Genomic DNA, 17,521 nt, shown 5'->3' with positions numbered 1-17,521 from the left:
TGGGAGCTCGAGGGGATTGCAATTAATGTCACAAAGCAACTGGGTATATATTATATTATTGAGTAGAACACTTTTTATCCCCTGCAAACTTTCGCCCAAATTCCAAGTAAACACTCAACAAACAATCTTAGTCCCCAAAGTAGCATCCTTGCTTTTCAATACCTAGCGCAAGTCCTCTTTTGATTGCTTGGCAACTGCTTCCTTGAGCACTGAGTATGCATCCATGCAAGACAAAATCCTTGACAGCTTCAATCATCTCGCCATTAATCATGATGGCACCTACTGGCCCAGGTAGGATAGATTAAAAGACAAACAAACAAAAGCTCACTGTCATTGAGTTGATGCCCACTCATAGCAACCCTACAGGACAGGGTAGGACTGGACAGGGTAGGACTGCCCTGGTGAGGTTCTGAGACTGTCACTATTTTGAGAGTAGAAAACCTCCTCTTTCTCCCCAAGCAGAATAGATAGGAAGACAGAAAGTACAAAGTGGGGTGAACCCATTTGAAGGTCCGCCTGAGAACCAAGTAAGAAGCCCTGAGGACAGAAGGATGTGAGAGACCTTGTGGACGTTACCAGCTAGTTCCAGGCTGAAGGAGTCCGTGGGGCCACAGGCTAGCGCCGCAGAGGAGCAGCTTCCTTTCAGAGAGGGGGAGCTTGAGAGGGGTTTGGAGGTGATGGGTGGGAAGTGGTGTGAATTGCCCACACAGAGGCCCAGAGGGAGATGGAAAATTAGATCCAGCACTAGGCAGAGCATCAGTTTCAAGGGATCATCCAGCCCCCATGGCTCCAGAAAACTTGGAATTCTGTCCCACACTTTGTTTCCCTTTTCATCAGGATTCTTCTATATAATATCTTTGATTAAAATGTTCACTTAAAAGTATCTGATCACCATCCAGTTCTTCTGACAAAGGAAACAATCAGCTATGAATTCCTCTCTCTCTCTGAACTTTTTTTTGGCATATACAATTCAGTAGTTCAGTCACATCAAGAAGTGTTGTCAGTCATCACCACAATCAGTTTTACAATTTTTCTTCATTCTTGCAGTCATTGTTTTTAGCTCCTCATTTCCCCTCCCCCAACCTACCTCGCTGTACCCCCAAGGCACCATTGCTCCAGTTCCTGCCTCTATAGACTTGCCTATTCTGGATCTCATATACAGAAAAATATTTTTAACTAACAAAAATAGCCGAGTAAAACAGATGAAAACCTCAAGGGAAAAGAAAGCAGAGCACATTAAAAACTAGAACAAATGTAAATGGCTCATCGGGAGAGCAAGCGATAGGGTGCTGCGCTTTAACCTAACTGCATCTGCAACAATCCACCTCCCAGTGGGTTCTGTGTGCTAGCGAGGCGTTCACAGCCGTGGTCCATGGTCAGAGGGCCTCCCCAGTGACTTAGTCTGTGTGTATTTCCCCTTCATTTTCTCAAAAAACTGGAAACACTTTAAATGGCCAAAAGGGAAACTACATGATAAGATATTATATTTTGATCTAACAGTAGTCTGCCGTAACTGATGTTTCAATGCTCTCTGTCTGATAACAGGGCACTTCACATCCCCCACCTATGATCCGAGGGGGTTCCCTGGAGACTTCGTCCATGTGTAGACCCTACAAATGAATTTTAGCCCTCCATTGTATACTATTCCTTCCTGCAGGTTTAGGTTATAATATTTACGATCCTTGGATCACCCCGGCTGGTGAGCTGCTTCCATATGGACTTAGTTTGGGTTTAAGGTTCAAAGATTATCCCAGAGTAATAGTGTCAGGGGTCATGCTCCTCCGATTCCTGACTCTTCCTCTTTCATCATCACTCAACAGGAAACTTTCCACTGGAAATGTCTGTGGCATCTATAGTTGGGCTTCTTTGTGGCTGCACCTCTCAGGTGGCTCCTGGCTCACCTGTCTGGCCAGGGTGAATCATTTCACTCTGCTGCTATCATCTGAATCTGAAGTTCGATCATGGTCTTTCTGCCTTTTCTGGTACAACGGCAGGTTTACCTGGTCTGGGAGGCTCAGACCCCATGTCCAAAGGAAAAGCTTCTCTCCTGGTTTTCATGATAGGAAGCTCCTAGGAATCTCCATGTTCTAGAGATTTTATCAATCACCAGACAGGCTTCTTACTCACCACATGTAGTGGTTAACTACGGTGTATGGTCCTGCCAGCCAATCTCAGTAAAGGTCACACTGGGAGCTAGCCCACCAGCCAATTCCAATAAGAGTCCACTGGTAGGTGGGACTTTGGATCTGGATCAAAAAGCCAAATTGCTTTTCTTTCTTTTTGTTTAAATTCATGTGATTCCAGATCCATTTTCATCCAACCCCTACATAATTCACACCTCCAGCCTGAGCAGTTCAGAGATGCAGACAGGAACTTGTGACAGGTGAGAGCAGTCCTCACAGTGTGCAAGGTAAGAAGGTGAAGCAGCCTCCTCCCTCCCACAAGGCACGTCCATCATCACCTTATTAGATGTTTATATGAAACACAACCCACTAACAGCGGCTAGGCTCAGCGAGCCCTGAGTAGAACAGGTTCTTTGTCTAGAACCCTCCAGGTTCCTGGCTTCTCTCGCCTTTCCACATTGTGCGAATATTTCTAGCTTGCAGCAAGGATATGCCTGGTGATTTAGATCTCTCTGTAGGGCAGTGGATAAATGGAGATTGTCTTGAAAATGGAACCGAGTGGCATGGAAAAGTATACATGGTGCCACGGGCAAGTCTCCTCACTTTTCTAGACTCCGATGTTCTCCTCTATGTGACGAGGACATTGGTCTACATAGCACTTCTTGCTGTAAAACAAGACCACCTCTTGCTCTAAAACTTTATGAGCTCCAAACCCTGGAGTTGACCAGCAGTCTGTCAGCAAATAGGTGTGGCGGAGAGTGTTATTTTAGAGTGAGTGGTCTGGCAGCAGTCTTTGGGTGGTGCGGTGAACAGAAAGCTGGTACCTTGGAAGAGGTCTGCTGATCTGCTTCTGAAAAGTCAGCTTGAAAATCCTAGCATACAGTTCTACTCTGACACATATGGACGGCCATGAGCCAGAATCAACAGAATTTGACAGATCAAATTTTGTTTGTTTGCTTTAGTTTATTAATCACTTATAGAATAGCCCAGGATTCTAGTCCACCAAACCAACTGACCGCGAGTTGATTCTGACTCATAGCAACATTATATAGGGTACCAAGGTAGACAGTCTTCACGAGAGCAGACAGTCTCATCTTTCTCTTGCAGCAGGGCAAAGCTTACTTGACAGCACCACCAGGGCTCTGAAGAGTCTAGAAGACCCTGGGAAAATGAGGATGATTTTGGTGCCCATGAGAATCAGAGGAATGCTCCTAACACAATCAATGAGATCAAAGCACCCTGTATGCCCACTTCCTCATCTCTTCTTGATCTCCAGCTTCCTTCCAATGGTCTATAGGAATGGTTCCCATTCTAACAAAGAAGAGAGCAATAACCTGAGCAAGGAGTCCATGGGGGATGCAAACAATAATGAACTCAGCTACTAAGCAAAAGGTTGAAGCTTTGGATTCATCTGCAGGTGCTTCAAAAGAAACACTACTGGTCAACTTTCACAAATTCAGCCACTGAAAATGCTATGGGACACAGTTCTGCTTTGTGCACCTATAGGGTTACCCATGAGTGAGAAGTGCCAACTACCTACCGGTTGCCAAGTATCAAATGAATACTCTGATTTCCTTGAGTCTGAGCAACATTGCTAATTCCCAGAAGTTCCTGCTTTGCACAAGACAGGGATTGGGAACTGTTTAAAAGGGTCATCTCTCTTGGCTTCTCACTTCCCATCTCTTGAATTACACCATACTCACTTAGACCAGACAGCACCACCTTGGACGTGACTTCGCGTGGAATCACCATCATAGTCAGACTTGTATTTGGGAAGGCATCAACCTATCTTTACATCTCACTCTTTGTCTGGGCTTGGCAGAGATTCCTTAGCCACTTGAGAAGGTTGCATAAAAATGGCCACATTTCAATTAACCTTGCAGTACCCTTTACTGAAGGCAGTCAAAGTTTGTGCCAGAGAGAGGTAATGACACATGTTTACTTGAGCCTAGAAAAATGGAAAACAAGTGTATTTTTTGGGGGGAAATTTTACTTAAAAATACTATACCTACATTTTGTCCTTTTTGCTTTAAAATGACAACGCATTGAACTGTTTTCCAAGTACAAGGCCACGTGTCGTCAGTAAAGAAGGTGTCCCCAAGATGAACGCAAGAAACAAGAATGAATAAATGCAGTCTTCAGGGACCAGATTCCAAAGTGGGTTCCTAAAGAATATCAGGGTTGGCCTCAAACTTTCAGGCCCAGCATTTTCCCTGTCTTGATATATATATATATATATATATATATATATATATATATATATATGTGTGTGTGTGTGTGTTGTCCTTTAAGGAGCCTTGGTGGCACAGTGTGTTAAGCATTTGGACTACTAACGAAACATTCAGGAGTTTGAACTCACCAGTCTGCACAGGAGACAGTCTGCTTCCATAAAGATTTGGGGTTTGTAAACCCCTATTGAGCAGCTATACTCTGTCATGTAGGGACACTATGAGTTGGAATCAACTTAGCAGCAGTGAAGTATCTTTTGATATGGTGTCCTTTCTGGAATTCTCTGCTTTCAGTTCCAATCCCCCAGGCATCCCCAATGATATCCCTGGGGGATATCCGTGCCTTATTAACTAAGTGAAGGCATTAGACTTTTTGGATCCTTACACATTATGGACAACATTATGAATAATGGGAATCCCATAATTCTTAATTGTGCTCATTCCAAACCTGTGCATACACCAAGGAGCTGTCATTCGGATAGAAAAAAGGGATAGTGTATGGTATCAAATCAGAAAAGGCGTGCTTCAGGCTCGTACACTCTCACTCTACTTACCCAATTTGCATGCCAAGCAAATAATATGAAAAACTGGACTATCTGAAAAAAAATGTGGGAGCAGGATTTGAGATGTCTCATTGACACCCTCTGATATGAAGATGATACAACCTACCATGCTGATAGTGATGACAACTTTATGAAGACCAGAGACTACAGGCATCAGTATGCATTACAAGTGAACATAAAGAAAGCATATATACTTACAACTGGACTGATAGACACAATCATGATAAACAGAAAAATAGTCACATTGTCAAGGATTTAATTTACTTGGATACACAATCAGGGGCCATGAAACCAGTCATCAAGAAATCAAAGGATGTATTCCATTGGGAAAATCTGCTGTGAAAGATCTCTTTGAAATATAAAAAAGCAAAGGATTAAGTGTGCCTGGCCTAAGACATGTTATTTCCAACTGGACAATGAATAAGGAAGACCACAGGAAAACTGATGCTTTGAATCATGGTGTTGGTGAAGAATACTAAATCTACCATAAACTGTAAGAGGAAAAAAGTACAGTCAGATGCTCCTAAGAAGCAAGAATGGAGACACTTGGTTTCCTGTCATTTGGACATGTTATTGACAGAAACTAGGCCCTGTAGCAGGCCATCATGCTTTGTAAAGCACAGGGTCATTGAGAAAGAGGAGGACTCACAATGAGATGGATTGATACCGTGTCTGCAGCAATTGGCTCAATCACAGCAAGAATTTTGAAAATGGTACAGGCCTGGGCAGTGTTCTGTTTAATTGTCCACACAGTCGCTATTGGTCAAAATAAACTTGCACCTATTTTTCAACATGGTGCTCTTGTCAGAGACTCTGTGTTGGGAAACCTTTTTGTTCTTATGGGTATTGGCTATCTAAGGTCAGTGGGAAGTACCGAATAACCCTTGCCCTGGGTTTCAAAATACAAGTAAGTCATAACAATTTAGTGTATTTACTTTCAGTTATTGTCAGTTTATAGTGTCATGGAGACTTTTTGATTTATTTCTTGTTCTAGAGAATTGATTACTGCCACTAAGTCAATTCTGAGTCATAGTCACCTCAAGTAGAATTGTCCCTGGGAGTTTCTGAGACTGTAATGCTTACTGGGAGCAGAAAGCTTCATGTTTCTACCATGGAGTAGCTGGTGGTTTTGAACTGCTTACCATGAGCTTAGCAGCTCAATGACTAACTGCTACACTGCCTGGAGAAGAATATTGGAAATACCATGGACTGCTAAAAAGACAAACCAATCTATCTTGGAAGAAATATAGCCAGAGTGTTCCTTAGAAGCAAGGTTCGCAAGACTTTGCCTTATATATTCTGGATACATTGTCAAGGTAGACCAGTCCCTGGAGAAGGATGTCATGTCTGTAAAAGTGGAGGGGCAATGAAAAAGAGATAGGCCCTCAATGAGATGGGTTGACAGAGTGGCTGCAACAATGGACTCACACAATGGAACAATTGTGAGCATGGCGCAGGACCCAACAGTGTTTTGTTCTGTTGTGTGTAAGGTCGCTATGGGTCAGAACCAACTCAATGACACCCAACAACAGAGAATTGATGGTAACTCTGCATATTCCAAATCCTGAAACATTTGACACTTGCTCTTCAATTTCTGTTGGGATGCACTGCCTCATTTGGTGGGTCCTGGCCTGGGAGCAGAGAAGGAAGAATTTGGGGATCTATGTAATGTCAACATTATGTTCTTTGGTTTGAGGTGCCATTGAGTCTGTTCTGACTCACATCAACAGAAGGCAACAATGCCTGGTATTAGCCATCCTCACAATTGTTCTTTTGTTTGAGCCCATTGATGAAGTCACTGTGTTAATCCATCTCATCAAAGTCTTCTTCTCTTTTGGTGAGCTGCTACTTTGCCAAGAATGATGTTCTTCTCTAGGCATTGATCTCTCTGGGCAAGTATTGATCGATCGGGAGGAACGGTTGATGTCAAAAAATTAAGAACAAACCTGGAAATGCAAATCAAAACAATTATGAGATGCCACCTAACACCCACAAGGATAGCCCAATTCATAAAAACAGAAAGCCACAAATGTTGGAGGGGGTGTGGTGAGATAGGAACTCTCATTCACTACTGGTGGTTTTATAGATACGTACAGCTACTGTGGAAAGCGATTTGGCGATACCTAAAACAGATGGAAATCAAGTTATCTTATGGCCCAGAATACTGGGCATATACCCAGAAGGAGATAAGAAACAGCCCACAACCAGACATCTGCTTGCCAATGTTCATTGCTACATAGTTCACAATTGCAAAGAAGTTGAAACCGCCTAAATTTCTATCAATAGATGAATGGATTTTTAAAACTCTGGTATATACACACAACGGAATACTGCGCATCCTTTAAAAAGTGATGAAATAATGAAACGCGTCATCTCCTGGAAAGAGTTGGAGGATGTTATACTGAGTGAAGTTAGCCAAACTCAAAAGTCAAGTCTAACATGAATCCATCGAGTTCAGTTCAAACAGCAGAATGGGCATAAGGGAAAATGTACACAACACACAATTTCCAGGCTGAGGATCAAATGCTCTGGCATGAGCCAGACCAAACCCAATGATTCATATGTCATCAAAACCAGATACAGATAGCACCTGTGCTGAAAGGCTCCTTGGCCCTTGAGGGGTGGGGACAAAATGATGGCACTGGGGGACTGGGGGGGGGGAATGATGGCAGTGAGGGTTCGGGGGGTCAGAGCACTAACTCCCCCAAGGGGAGGGTATTGTTTATATCCCCACAGGAAAGGGAGAGCAAGAGTAGATCTCTTTTTGCTGTGCCAATCCTTGAGGGAAATGTTCCTTCTTGGAGCAGCTTGTTTCCAGCGATGATTGCTGGGTCTGCCTCAGCTCGAGACGTGACGTCCTCTCCCTAGATGACAGGGCTGCAGAGGATAGGCCTGCAGAAACAGTTCTCGGAGAGTGGCCAGTCTGACTGGCCCACATGGGGACAAAACAAGAGGGGGGCTCCAGAGACCAGTGATGGGAACGAAGCTACAAAGTCCTCAAGGAATCCTGAAAGCATACTGACTGGGTGGGTAGCACTTGATACCCCATCTGAACTGGTTGGGAGTTACTCACAAGGGAACCACACTGAATGGCTAAAGGTGTAATGGGAGAGGAGGAACAGGAGCACTACACTGCTCCAGCCCTGACTGCAAGAATGGGGACTTTTAGTATGTTCACCTTTCATACACGAATGCTGAAGACGAAAAGGGTGTATGTGTTGTTAGCAAGACCCAGGGTATGAAACCTTGAAAGAAAAGGGGACTGGACTGATGGATTATAACATGTCCTTCTCTCTATTTAACAGAGAGATACTCATTTGCTCTCTGTTAGGATTCCTGTTAGATTTGTGACTATTTGTATGTTCTCTCTCTCTCTCTCTCGTTTATTTATACAACTTAGGCAGGGTAGGCAATCCTATGGAGACAGCAACAAGATCAATGGTTTCTGAAGGGCATGAGAGGTGAGGAGGGGAGTGGTGAGCCAATAATGACAGGTACAGAGAAACAGTAAGGTTCTAAATTTGATGGCGAGGACAATATAGCTTCTCTAGTCATGTTTGATTAATTGAATTGTATCTGAGATAAATTACTGACAGGTGAATGATGGGTAAACATGATAGTGGGGCAGGAGGAAAGGAAAAATAAGAGGAAAGGAAAAATGATATATATGTATATAAACAAATATAGGTTTATTTATTTGTTTATATATGTATACATATACAAATGCAACAGGAAGCAGACGGACTTTGGACCTCTATTTAAATCTTACCACAGTACAAGAACTGTTTGTTATAATAATGTGGCTTCATATAATACTCATCTTCCTGAAATGATCACTGAAGATAAAATGGGTGCATAAGCAAATGTGGTGAAGAAAGCTGATGGTGCCCGGCTATCAAAAAATATAGTATCTGGGGTCTTAAAGGCTTTTAGTTAAACAGACAGCCATCTAGATGGGAAGCAACAAAGCCCACATGGAAGAAACACACCAGCATGTGTGACCATGAGGTGTCAACTGGAAAAGGTATCAGAAATTCAAAAATAAGCAACCAGATTGCTGCGAAGGTGAGTGGATGTAGTGGAGACCCAAAACCTGCCTGTAAGATAATTGGACAGTCCCTTAGGGGTTGATAAATCCAGGGAGCGATGTAGCACTGAGGAACCACATAACTATCCTCTAGTTAACACTTCCTCCCCTTACTATTAGGGTTTTTATTTGTTTTACGTCAGCAATCATGTTAGACTTGTGTATATCCATTTGTATGATTCAGATAGTTCTATACATGAAAGCCAAGATAGATAACCCTTCAGAAACAGTGGTTCCTTCAGAGAACTGGAAGGAGTGGGCAGCTGATAGCATTGATGAATGTACAACCTCACTCAAGGGGAGCAAACAACAAAATTGTAGGTGAATGGCTATATTTGAAGGTGTCAACTAAGGCAAAAATGAAAGGGGGTTCCTGGTTGGGGGTGGGGTTATGGTATGAGAGGGAGGGGATAAAGGTGAGCTGATAGCAAGGAGTTCAAGAAGAAAGAAAATGTTTTGAAACTGTCTGTGGTAACAATTGTACAATACTGCTTGCTTGATGTGATTGAACTATGGAATGTTATGATATCTGTAAGTGCTCCCAATAAAATGATTTTTAAAAAACTGCCATCAAGTCCATTCTGAATCTTAGCAACTCTAGAACTGCACCAAACTTTGGAGGCTATAAATCTTTATAGGAGGAAATAGTCTCATCTTTCTCCCGGTGGTTGCCATCAGCAAGGGGTTAAAGAAAGATGGATGGCGAAGGCATGCCTGACCTCTGCCAGTGGCAGTCAGCCTTCGGTTGATGTGAGGATGGATTCTCTCTCTTCCTACTGAGACCAGAGGAGGTCAGATGTGGCCGCTGTGACATTCCCTCAAAGATACAGCTGAAGGGAAGGAAGAAGAAGAAGAAGAGAGGGAGGGGAAAGGTGAGGAAGAAGAGGAGAAAGAGGAGGAAGAGGAGGAGAATGAGGGGAGAGGAAGAGGAAGAGGAGGAAGAAGAAAAAGGAGAAGGAGGTGGTCACTTCTAATCTTCCACCCAGAGATTTTTTTTTCTTTTTTGCTTAACATAACTCTCACTGCCATTGAGTCAATGCTGACTCATAGCAATCCCTTCTGGGTTTCCAAGAACATAACTATCTATGGGAATAGAAAACCCAGTCTTTCTCCTGAGAGCTGGTGGTGGTTTTGAACTGCCTACAATGCATATTGCAGACCAACGAGTCACCACTACATCACCAGGGCTCAGGGCTCACATAGCTACCCCAAAATATTATTTCATTGACTACTTCCTCAAATCCTTATTATATGAAATGGACTTACATAAGGGGCTGCCCCCCAAAACTGGAATTGCACCAGAGAGCGGAGCTTTTGTCGTACCCATTTCCCTGCTAGGCAAGCATCAAGCAACTCGCTCTGAGTTAGTGGACCTAGTGGTGTCACCTGGCAAGGCTCTCTTTGGTCACAGTGAATTTTTTTGTAAAAGCACTTTTACTCAAACCTCATTTTTTTGTGTTGTCTCATTTAGGAGAACAGCGTGCGGCAGTGAAATTTTGTTCCCTGCTCAGGAAAAATGCCATAGAAACTGGTATGATATTAAACACAGCTTACAAAGAGCGCTGTGGGAAAACCTCAATTGTACAAGTAGTTTTCCCATTTCAAAAAAAGGTGAAATGTCGCTTGATGACAAACCTCATTCTGGACATCTGTCAATTTCCCATGTGAATGAAAATGTCAACTCAGTGCATTTGGAGGAGTTAGGTCAAATGTGATAGAAGCTTTCTATTTAGAGGTTTTGAAAAGATTGCATAACAGGGTACAACTAAAAAGGCCTGATTTATGGCAGACGGGGGACTGTTTTTGCCACTATGACAAGGCACTTGCTCACGCAGTAATGTAGGGCAAAAAACAGCATGCCTCTCTTACCCCACACACCTGACTCACCTGACCTTATTCTTTTGGTTTCTGCAAATGAAAAGGGACATGAAAGGACAGTGATTTGGCTATGTAGAAGAGGTGAAGAAAAAAATGAAGGAGGTGCTGTCAGCCATCCAAACAGATGAGTTTGAAAAATGTTTCCAAGAATGAATTGTAGATTTGACAAATGTATTAAGGACAAGTATTGAGCAGTGCCGTGATGTAAGAACTAATTGTTCTGAAGTTGGGGCTAGGATTTAGTGCAAGCCCAAACCCATTCATGAATCTATGTTTTTTGGATGTTTTTTTCTTTTTATTTCTTTTTACTTGGAAGTTAATATTATATATATGTCATATATATATGTCATGTCATTCCATAGTTTAAACAGGTCAAGCAGAATTGTATAACTGCTTCCACAGTTTGCAAACATGCTTTCCCTCCCTAGACTCCTTGACATAGTCGCCCTTTATACCCCCCACTCCCACCCCTTTATACCCCCCACCCCTGAAACTTTATTCTACGTACTCTCCCTAGAGCAGTGGTTCTCAACCTTCCTAATGCTGCAACCGTTTAATACAGTTCCTCATGTTGTGGTGACTCCCCAACTATAAACTTATTTTCACTGCTACTTCATAACTGTAGTTTTGCTACTGTTATAAATTGAGTGACCCTTGTGAAAAGGTCGTTCGACCCTCAAAGGGGTCGCGACTCATGGGTTGATAACTGCTGCCCTAAAGTTTCATCAATTCTGGGGTTAATTTTTAAAAAAACCCCATAAAAACATGTAACAAAATTTCAAGAGGGTAACCCCTACTGACCTAACACCTCTGAGATGCACCCTAATATGAACAAAGAAAATAAAATAAAGCACAACGTCCGTCACAGGATTGCTGGCACAATACATATGTATATCCCGCAAATAGGGCATTGACGCATCAAAGCCTGTCTGTCTACCAACATTTCGCCATTCTTTGTGCTTCTGAGGAAGCAGAAGACAGCATATGGTTTTGGACTTCAGGCCTCAGGTTACAAGTGTGTGTGAAGTAGAGTCCAGATCACCCAGTGGAGTTTCTGCATTGGCTCTCACTGGTACCGGCTCTGGAGCATGCTGATACAGGATTCAGTGTCCCAGCATTCCACAGTACATAGCCCGAGTCTTCGGAATACACCCAGAAGCCTGGGTCGATGTGACCCATTCAGTACATACCACCAAAAACACTGCCCGTCAAGTGTCCCCAAAAGCATTTTCACTCATTCTTTCCCCCAACTGGAGGTTGGTCCTCCTTTTCCTACTACCACACAGGCATTTGTGTCCCCCCGAGGAGTTCGCTCCTTTCCCCTGTGTTGCATTGTTTCCCCCACCAGTATTTCTCATCCCTGTCCCTCATCTTTCTGATAGGGCTGACTACCTGTCCAGGGTGGGGGTGTTGCCCTCATCACAGATTTACAAGGCAGTCACTCAGTAGACAGCGCCCCCCTTCCCTCCCTTTGCCATCTGATCCCAGGTGGCATGAGGCACACTCCGGCCAAGTGACCTTCAAAATACCTACCTAGACCAGATGGTGTGTAGGCCCTGGTCAGGCTCTCTCCCAGGATGTATGGGCCTCCAGCCAGTAGACTGCATGCCCTACAGGCCTGAGCTTGGGTCCATGTTGCTGCTTGTTCCTACAGCCGTGGACGCATATAGTGTTTGTCTTTTTGTGATTGACTAACTTCACTCATCATAATGTTTTCCAGATCTCTCCCTGTCTTCACCGCTCATTTTTTAGGGATCCGTAGTACTCTGTGTATATACCAGAGTTTTTTTGCACGCTCCCCCCTCCCCCTGCTTTTTGCTATTATGAACTGTGCTGCAATGAGCATGGGAGAGCACACAGCTGTCCATGATCTGGCTCTTATTTTCTTTCTGTATATGCCCAGCAATGGTAGTGCTGGAGCATTTGGTAGTTCAGTTGCCATGTGTCTGAGGTGTAGCCATATCACCTTCCAGAGCGGCTGTACATATTTACAAGCCCACAGCAGTGGATAAGAGTTCTCATCTCACCACCCCCTCTCCAGCTTCTGTTTTTAAATTGGGCTACAGTTATGGGTGATATAATATACTCTACTTTTATATATAATCTACTTTTTAACATATACCTCAAAATTATACCCCAAATTGAATCTTCAGATTCAAAACAATGCCATGGGGAATATTCCTGAAAATCCACACTAGTTGAGGGGCATCTTTTCCCAACCAGCTGAAGGCATATGTGTGTTTTAGGTTGGGTTGCCAAGGGGGGATAGAAAACTCTGAGGCGGTTTGTATCGGAGTGATCTTGAAATCGAAGCTTAGTCGGAGGCTGGCTTGGAGATGGGCAAACAAACTGATCAGGAGTAAGAAAAAGGGGAAATCAGGTTGCCATGCATCATAAAGGAGTCCTGGGGGTGGAGTGTGTTACGTGTAGTCTTGGAAATCCTAAGGGGCAGTTCTACGCTGTTGTGTCGGGTTGCTATGGGTCAGAATTGACTCATCAGCAGTTGGTTGAGTTGAAAGGCAATCCCAACAATGGCCTTAACTTATCCCCAGGAGAGCTCGGATGGCCCTTTGGGGTTGTCTCCTCTTGAGCACAGGCCTTAGCTCTTGCATCTTGACACCAACAGTTAGGTGCACATGGTGACAAGAGCTCATCCAAGAGCAAATTCTGGAGGGGACTCAGCTGAGAACCACTCGCTCCCAGCACTCCCACAGGAAGGGCAGTGATGGGCAACAAATGCCTGACACCATTAGGAGCATCATTAGGGGCAACTCACATGGTGTTGGACACTCTCTGTACCTACCTACACCAACCCTATAGAACAGAGTAGGACTGCCCACGTAGGGTTTCCAGGACAACATGTAACCTGCGACACCAGCAGGGCTCCTTTGAAATTGCATAGCAACCTGATTTCTCCTTTTGCTCAATCCTGATGATCTCCTTTGCCAACCTCCAACTGCAGGCCTGCTGTGGTGGGGATGAGCCTTCCTTTCTTTCTGCTGTGCACTAGTTAATACCTTTTGGGTTATGACAACTTTGACTAGGAAGTGAGATGTGGATTGGTGGCTAATTTTTTTTTTTTACACTTTCAGTTGTAGGCCTTGTGGTTTTCTATTTGTCACTTTATCCCAGATGTAACTGGCTCATTCTCTTGAGCATCCTCGGTGAATTTGATTTTTATAATCCATTTAACCCTGAGTTTGGCAAAGAAGAAAGGTGACCATGTTGCTAGAACAGGCAGAAAATGGAGACCTCACTCTCAAACCGTGGTTCTCCACCTACCTAATGCCGTGACCCTTTATTACAATTCCTCATGTTGTGGTGAGCCCCAACCATAAAATTATTTTTGTTGCTACTTCCTAACTGTAGTTTTGCTCCTGTTAGGAATCAGGTGACCCCTGTGAGAGGGGAAATGAATGATAAGATGTTAAGTTGCTGCCTCACTGCAGCTGCAGTGAGTCACGATTCGATGCAATCTGTCTCTGGACAGAGCTTTTCCCATCCCTGATCAATGTCCCATCCCTGATCAATGGTCCAAGTGTATTCACTGGAGGCTTCTTCCCTGTGAGGTCTCTACGAATGGATTTGGGGCTGTTTTTAATGACCTGTATCTACACTCATTAATTGCTGTTAAGGGATGGCCACAATACAAGGGGGTTCAAAAAGGTTGTGGGAAGATTCTGTTATCCTTTGTTCCATTGCTGCATGAACTTTGTGGTCCTCCCTCATAAAAGCAGATAAAAGGGAAAGCCTGGGTCCACGGTACCAACCGTTGGGTCCTCCCACCTCAAAACTGTGTGGTTCTGAAGATTACCTGGTTTCTGCTTTCCAGTCTCCTTTTTAGACAGGGATGTTGTCTTGGTCAGCGTTAAATCAAACTACTCCATATAAGGGAAATGTGATCAAGTGAGAAGGTACCCAGAGAGCTCCAGGGCCTCCGAAAATGTCAGAGAATAATGGGATCAGATTGAGACAGCAGAGACCAGCCCCAGGTGGAGAAACCTCACTGTCAAGCCTGATCCACCCCCTCACCCGTCACCCTTTTCTACACTGCACGAATGCTCATCTTCCAACAGGAAGAGGCACACGGCCCACCAACTGGGAAATCATGAATTGACAGCAAGCATGACTTACAGAAGCTTGGGGAACTTCTTAGTCACCCCTTGGAATGTATTCCGGAAACTACCCAAGCTTCCCTTATCTAGGTATTGACATCTTTCTTCCTTACTTTAACTTCCATTCTCACCCATTAGCAATCGCTTGTGAATCTCACTAGTCACTTTAGTAAGAGTTTCCACCTGCCATTCTTTGTTGACCCATTGCGAAATACTGCGAGCCATCACTTAACAACTGGAATTCACCCATCCTTTGATGACACTGATGGGAAGACTTGAGATTTCCCTGGTTTTGCTCTGGGTGTTTGGGCTACCAAAGAAACCAAAGGCTGTGCCATGCCTCAGCACCTGACTCTGAGTATGTATTGGGATGGTGCTCAGACAGCAAAGGTGATTGTATGCTTGATAGGATTCCAATTACTTTAATCCAGGAGCTAGCCAATCCACAGATTTCATTTTTAAACAAGTCCCCCATGTTAGTGTTTACCAATAACAAGGGCAATATTTGATCCTTCATTTGGGCCTTACAGTTTGTCTACATCTCAATCGGGGTACTATTTCTTGGGTCCCGAAGGCCCCAACACGTACTTAGTCTATGAAATCTGGAAGCTTCAGGCTAGCACAAAGAAGATATCCATCCATAGTTTCAATACCCAAGGACCTCTGTTTGGTGTACTATATCTTACTGATGGGTTCTCCCCCCACCCCCACCCACCCCCTTTCTTTTCATATAGAGAAAAAAAATAAAACAAAACTTTTTCTTGATGAAAAATGAGCTCCTGGCCTCAAATAATTTGAAGGGTCTAAAAACACAATGAAAGTAAACTCTCTTTAATGCTTCCCATTTTTCTGTATTTTATTGTTCTGTATGTCAATGTTGTTGAGAATATACACAGCAGTAAAACAACAATTCAATCCTGTTTACATGTGTGATTCTGTGGCATTGCTTCCATTCTTGGAATTGTGAAACCAACCTCACGTTCTGTGGTGAAGTGAAATGGCTGACCACGGCTTTGCCGTCTATAGTCTTGGGAATGCCCACCTAGAGGCTGGGGGAGAGCATGCAGATAAGTTGCAGAGAGGTCCGTCTCAGGGAGTAGGCATTTCTGACATTCCTCTGGGTACAATGGAGCCATAAGAGGGCAGAGAGAATGCATCGCTGGACCATCAAGGAAGAAGAGCCACCAGGGGAGCATGTTCAAGATCCCAGTCTGAAGGGATGGAGGCAGCACACAGAAACCATGGGGAAAAGCAATGCTGAGTAGAGAGGCAATGCTGAGACTGAGGCAGAGCGGTTAGCTCCCAGGTCCACTGACTAAAGCAGAGCCAAGTGACCATTGGCTGAGAGGCTGAAGATGAGAGTGTGTTGGCTGCTGGCTGAGATGAGATAAAACAGTGTGGGAAACTAAGACTGAGGGAAATATGACAAGGACTATATTCCCTAACTTATAACAGAGGGAATCTGGAAAGCTAGTATTCCACAGTAGGAAAGCCACCACCTTGGTTAAATTAGAGATAAAGTCCAAGTACATTATCCTGCTTTAACTATCATTCCCCCTAATTCTCCGCTAACAGGTATGCTGCCTTAAAGGGAGCACATGGTTGATTTTATCTCCCTACAGAACCAGACATCCTGTTACTATGTCTTCCCCCAATGCAGGTATTAGGTTTCCTCACCTGTGAGCTCAGGGACCTTACTATAGATTTCACCCACCTTGCAACGTATGTAACTACTGAATATCCATGTCTTATGGCAACCTATAAATATCTCAAGACAGTAAAGACTCCCTCTCCCTCTTCTCCCACCTCCATGTAGACCATCAAGAGGGACTGAGGTGAGCATGCTACCATACAATGTATCTGACTCCTTCATTTTCTTCTCTATTCTATCTTTCCTATCCTCTATGATTTTACTCTAAGCTTTCTATATTATTGCTGTACAATTGTACCTACAGCTCTTTTGGTTGTTAGAGGCTGGTTTCCTCTGACAAAACAGCAGGTGAAAGAACTTTATCCTATTTTGTGTTAGGCTAGGTTTACTAGAGAAACAAATCCAGTGACGCTCATATATGTGTAAGAAAAAGCTTTACACCAAGAAGTAATTTTATATCAAGCAAACAGCCCAGCCCAGTCCAGAAGTCCAATGCTAGTCCATAAGGCTATTACTAGTCCATAAGTCCCTCTTCAGACTTATCCAGCCACATGCAATGATGCAGAATACAGGAAGATCACAGGCTGGTGGGTGCAAAGTCATGTGACTCCAATGGCAGTGGCTCTGGCAGCTCACTGAGTGACTCAGTAACAGGAAAGTGAAGACAGAGAGAGAAAGGGGAGGTTCCCAGGACCCTTCTTATGAGAAGCCCATGCTCACCAGGAGTCACCATCAGTCTGTGACCTGATTGACAGGCTAGGCTCCACCCCTACACTACTGTGTATCTTTAAGTTGACATGAAATTATGTAACGACTACACTATAATATTTCACAGAATAAGGGAAGAAACATAATATATATATACAAACAAGAGGG

The sequence above is a fragment of the Tenrec ecaudatus genome, chromosome 3, assembly GCF_050624435.1.
Source record: "Tenrec ecaudatus isolate mTenEca1 chromosome 3, mTenEca1.hap1, whole genome shotgun sequence".
NCBI classification, from domain to species: domain Eukaryota; kingdom Metazoa; phylum Chordata; class Mammalia; order Afrosoricida; family Tenrecidae; genus Tenrec; species Tenrec ecaudatus.
The sequence above is the reverse complement of the archived record's forward strand: the minus strand, read 5'-3'. Positions refer to the sequence as shown.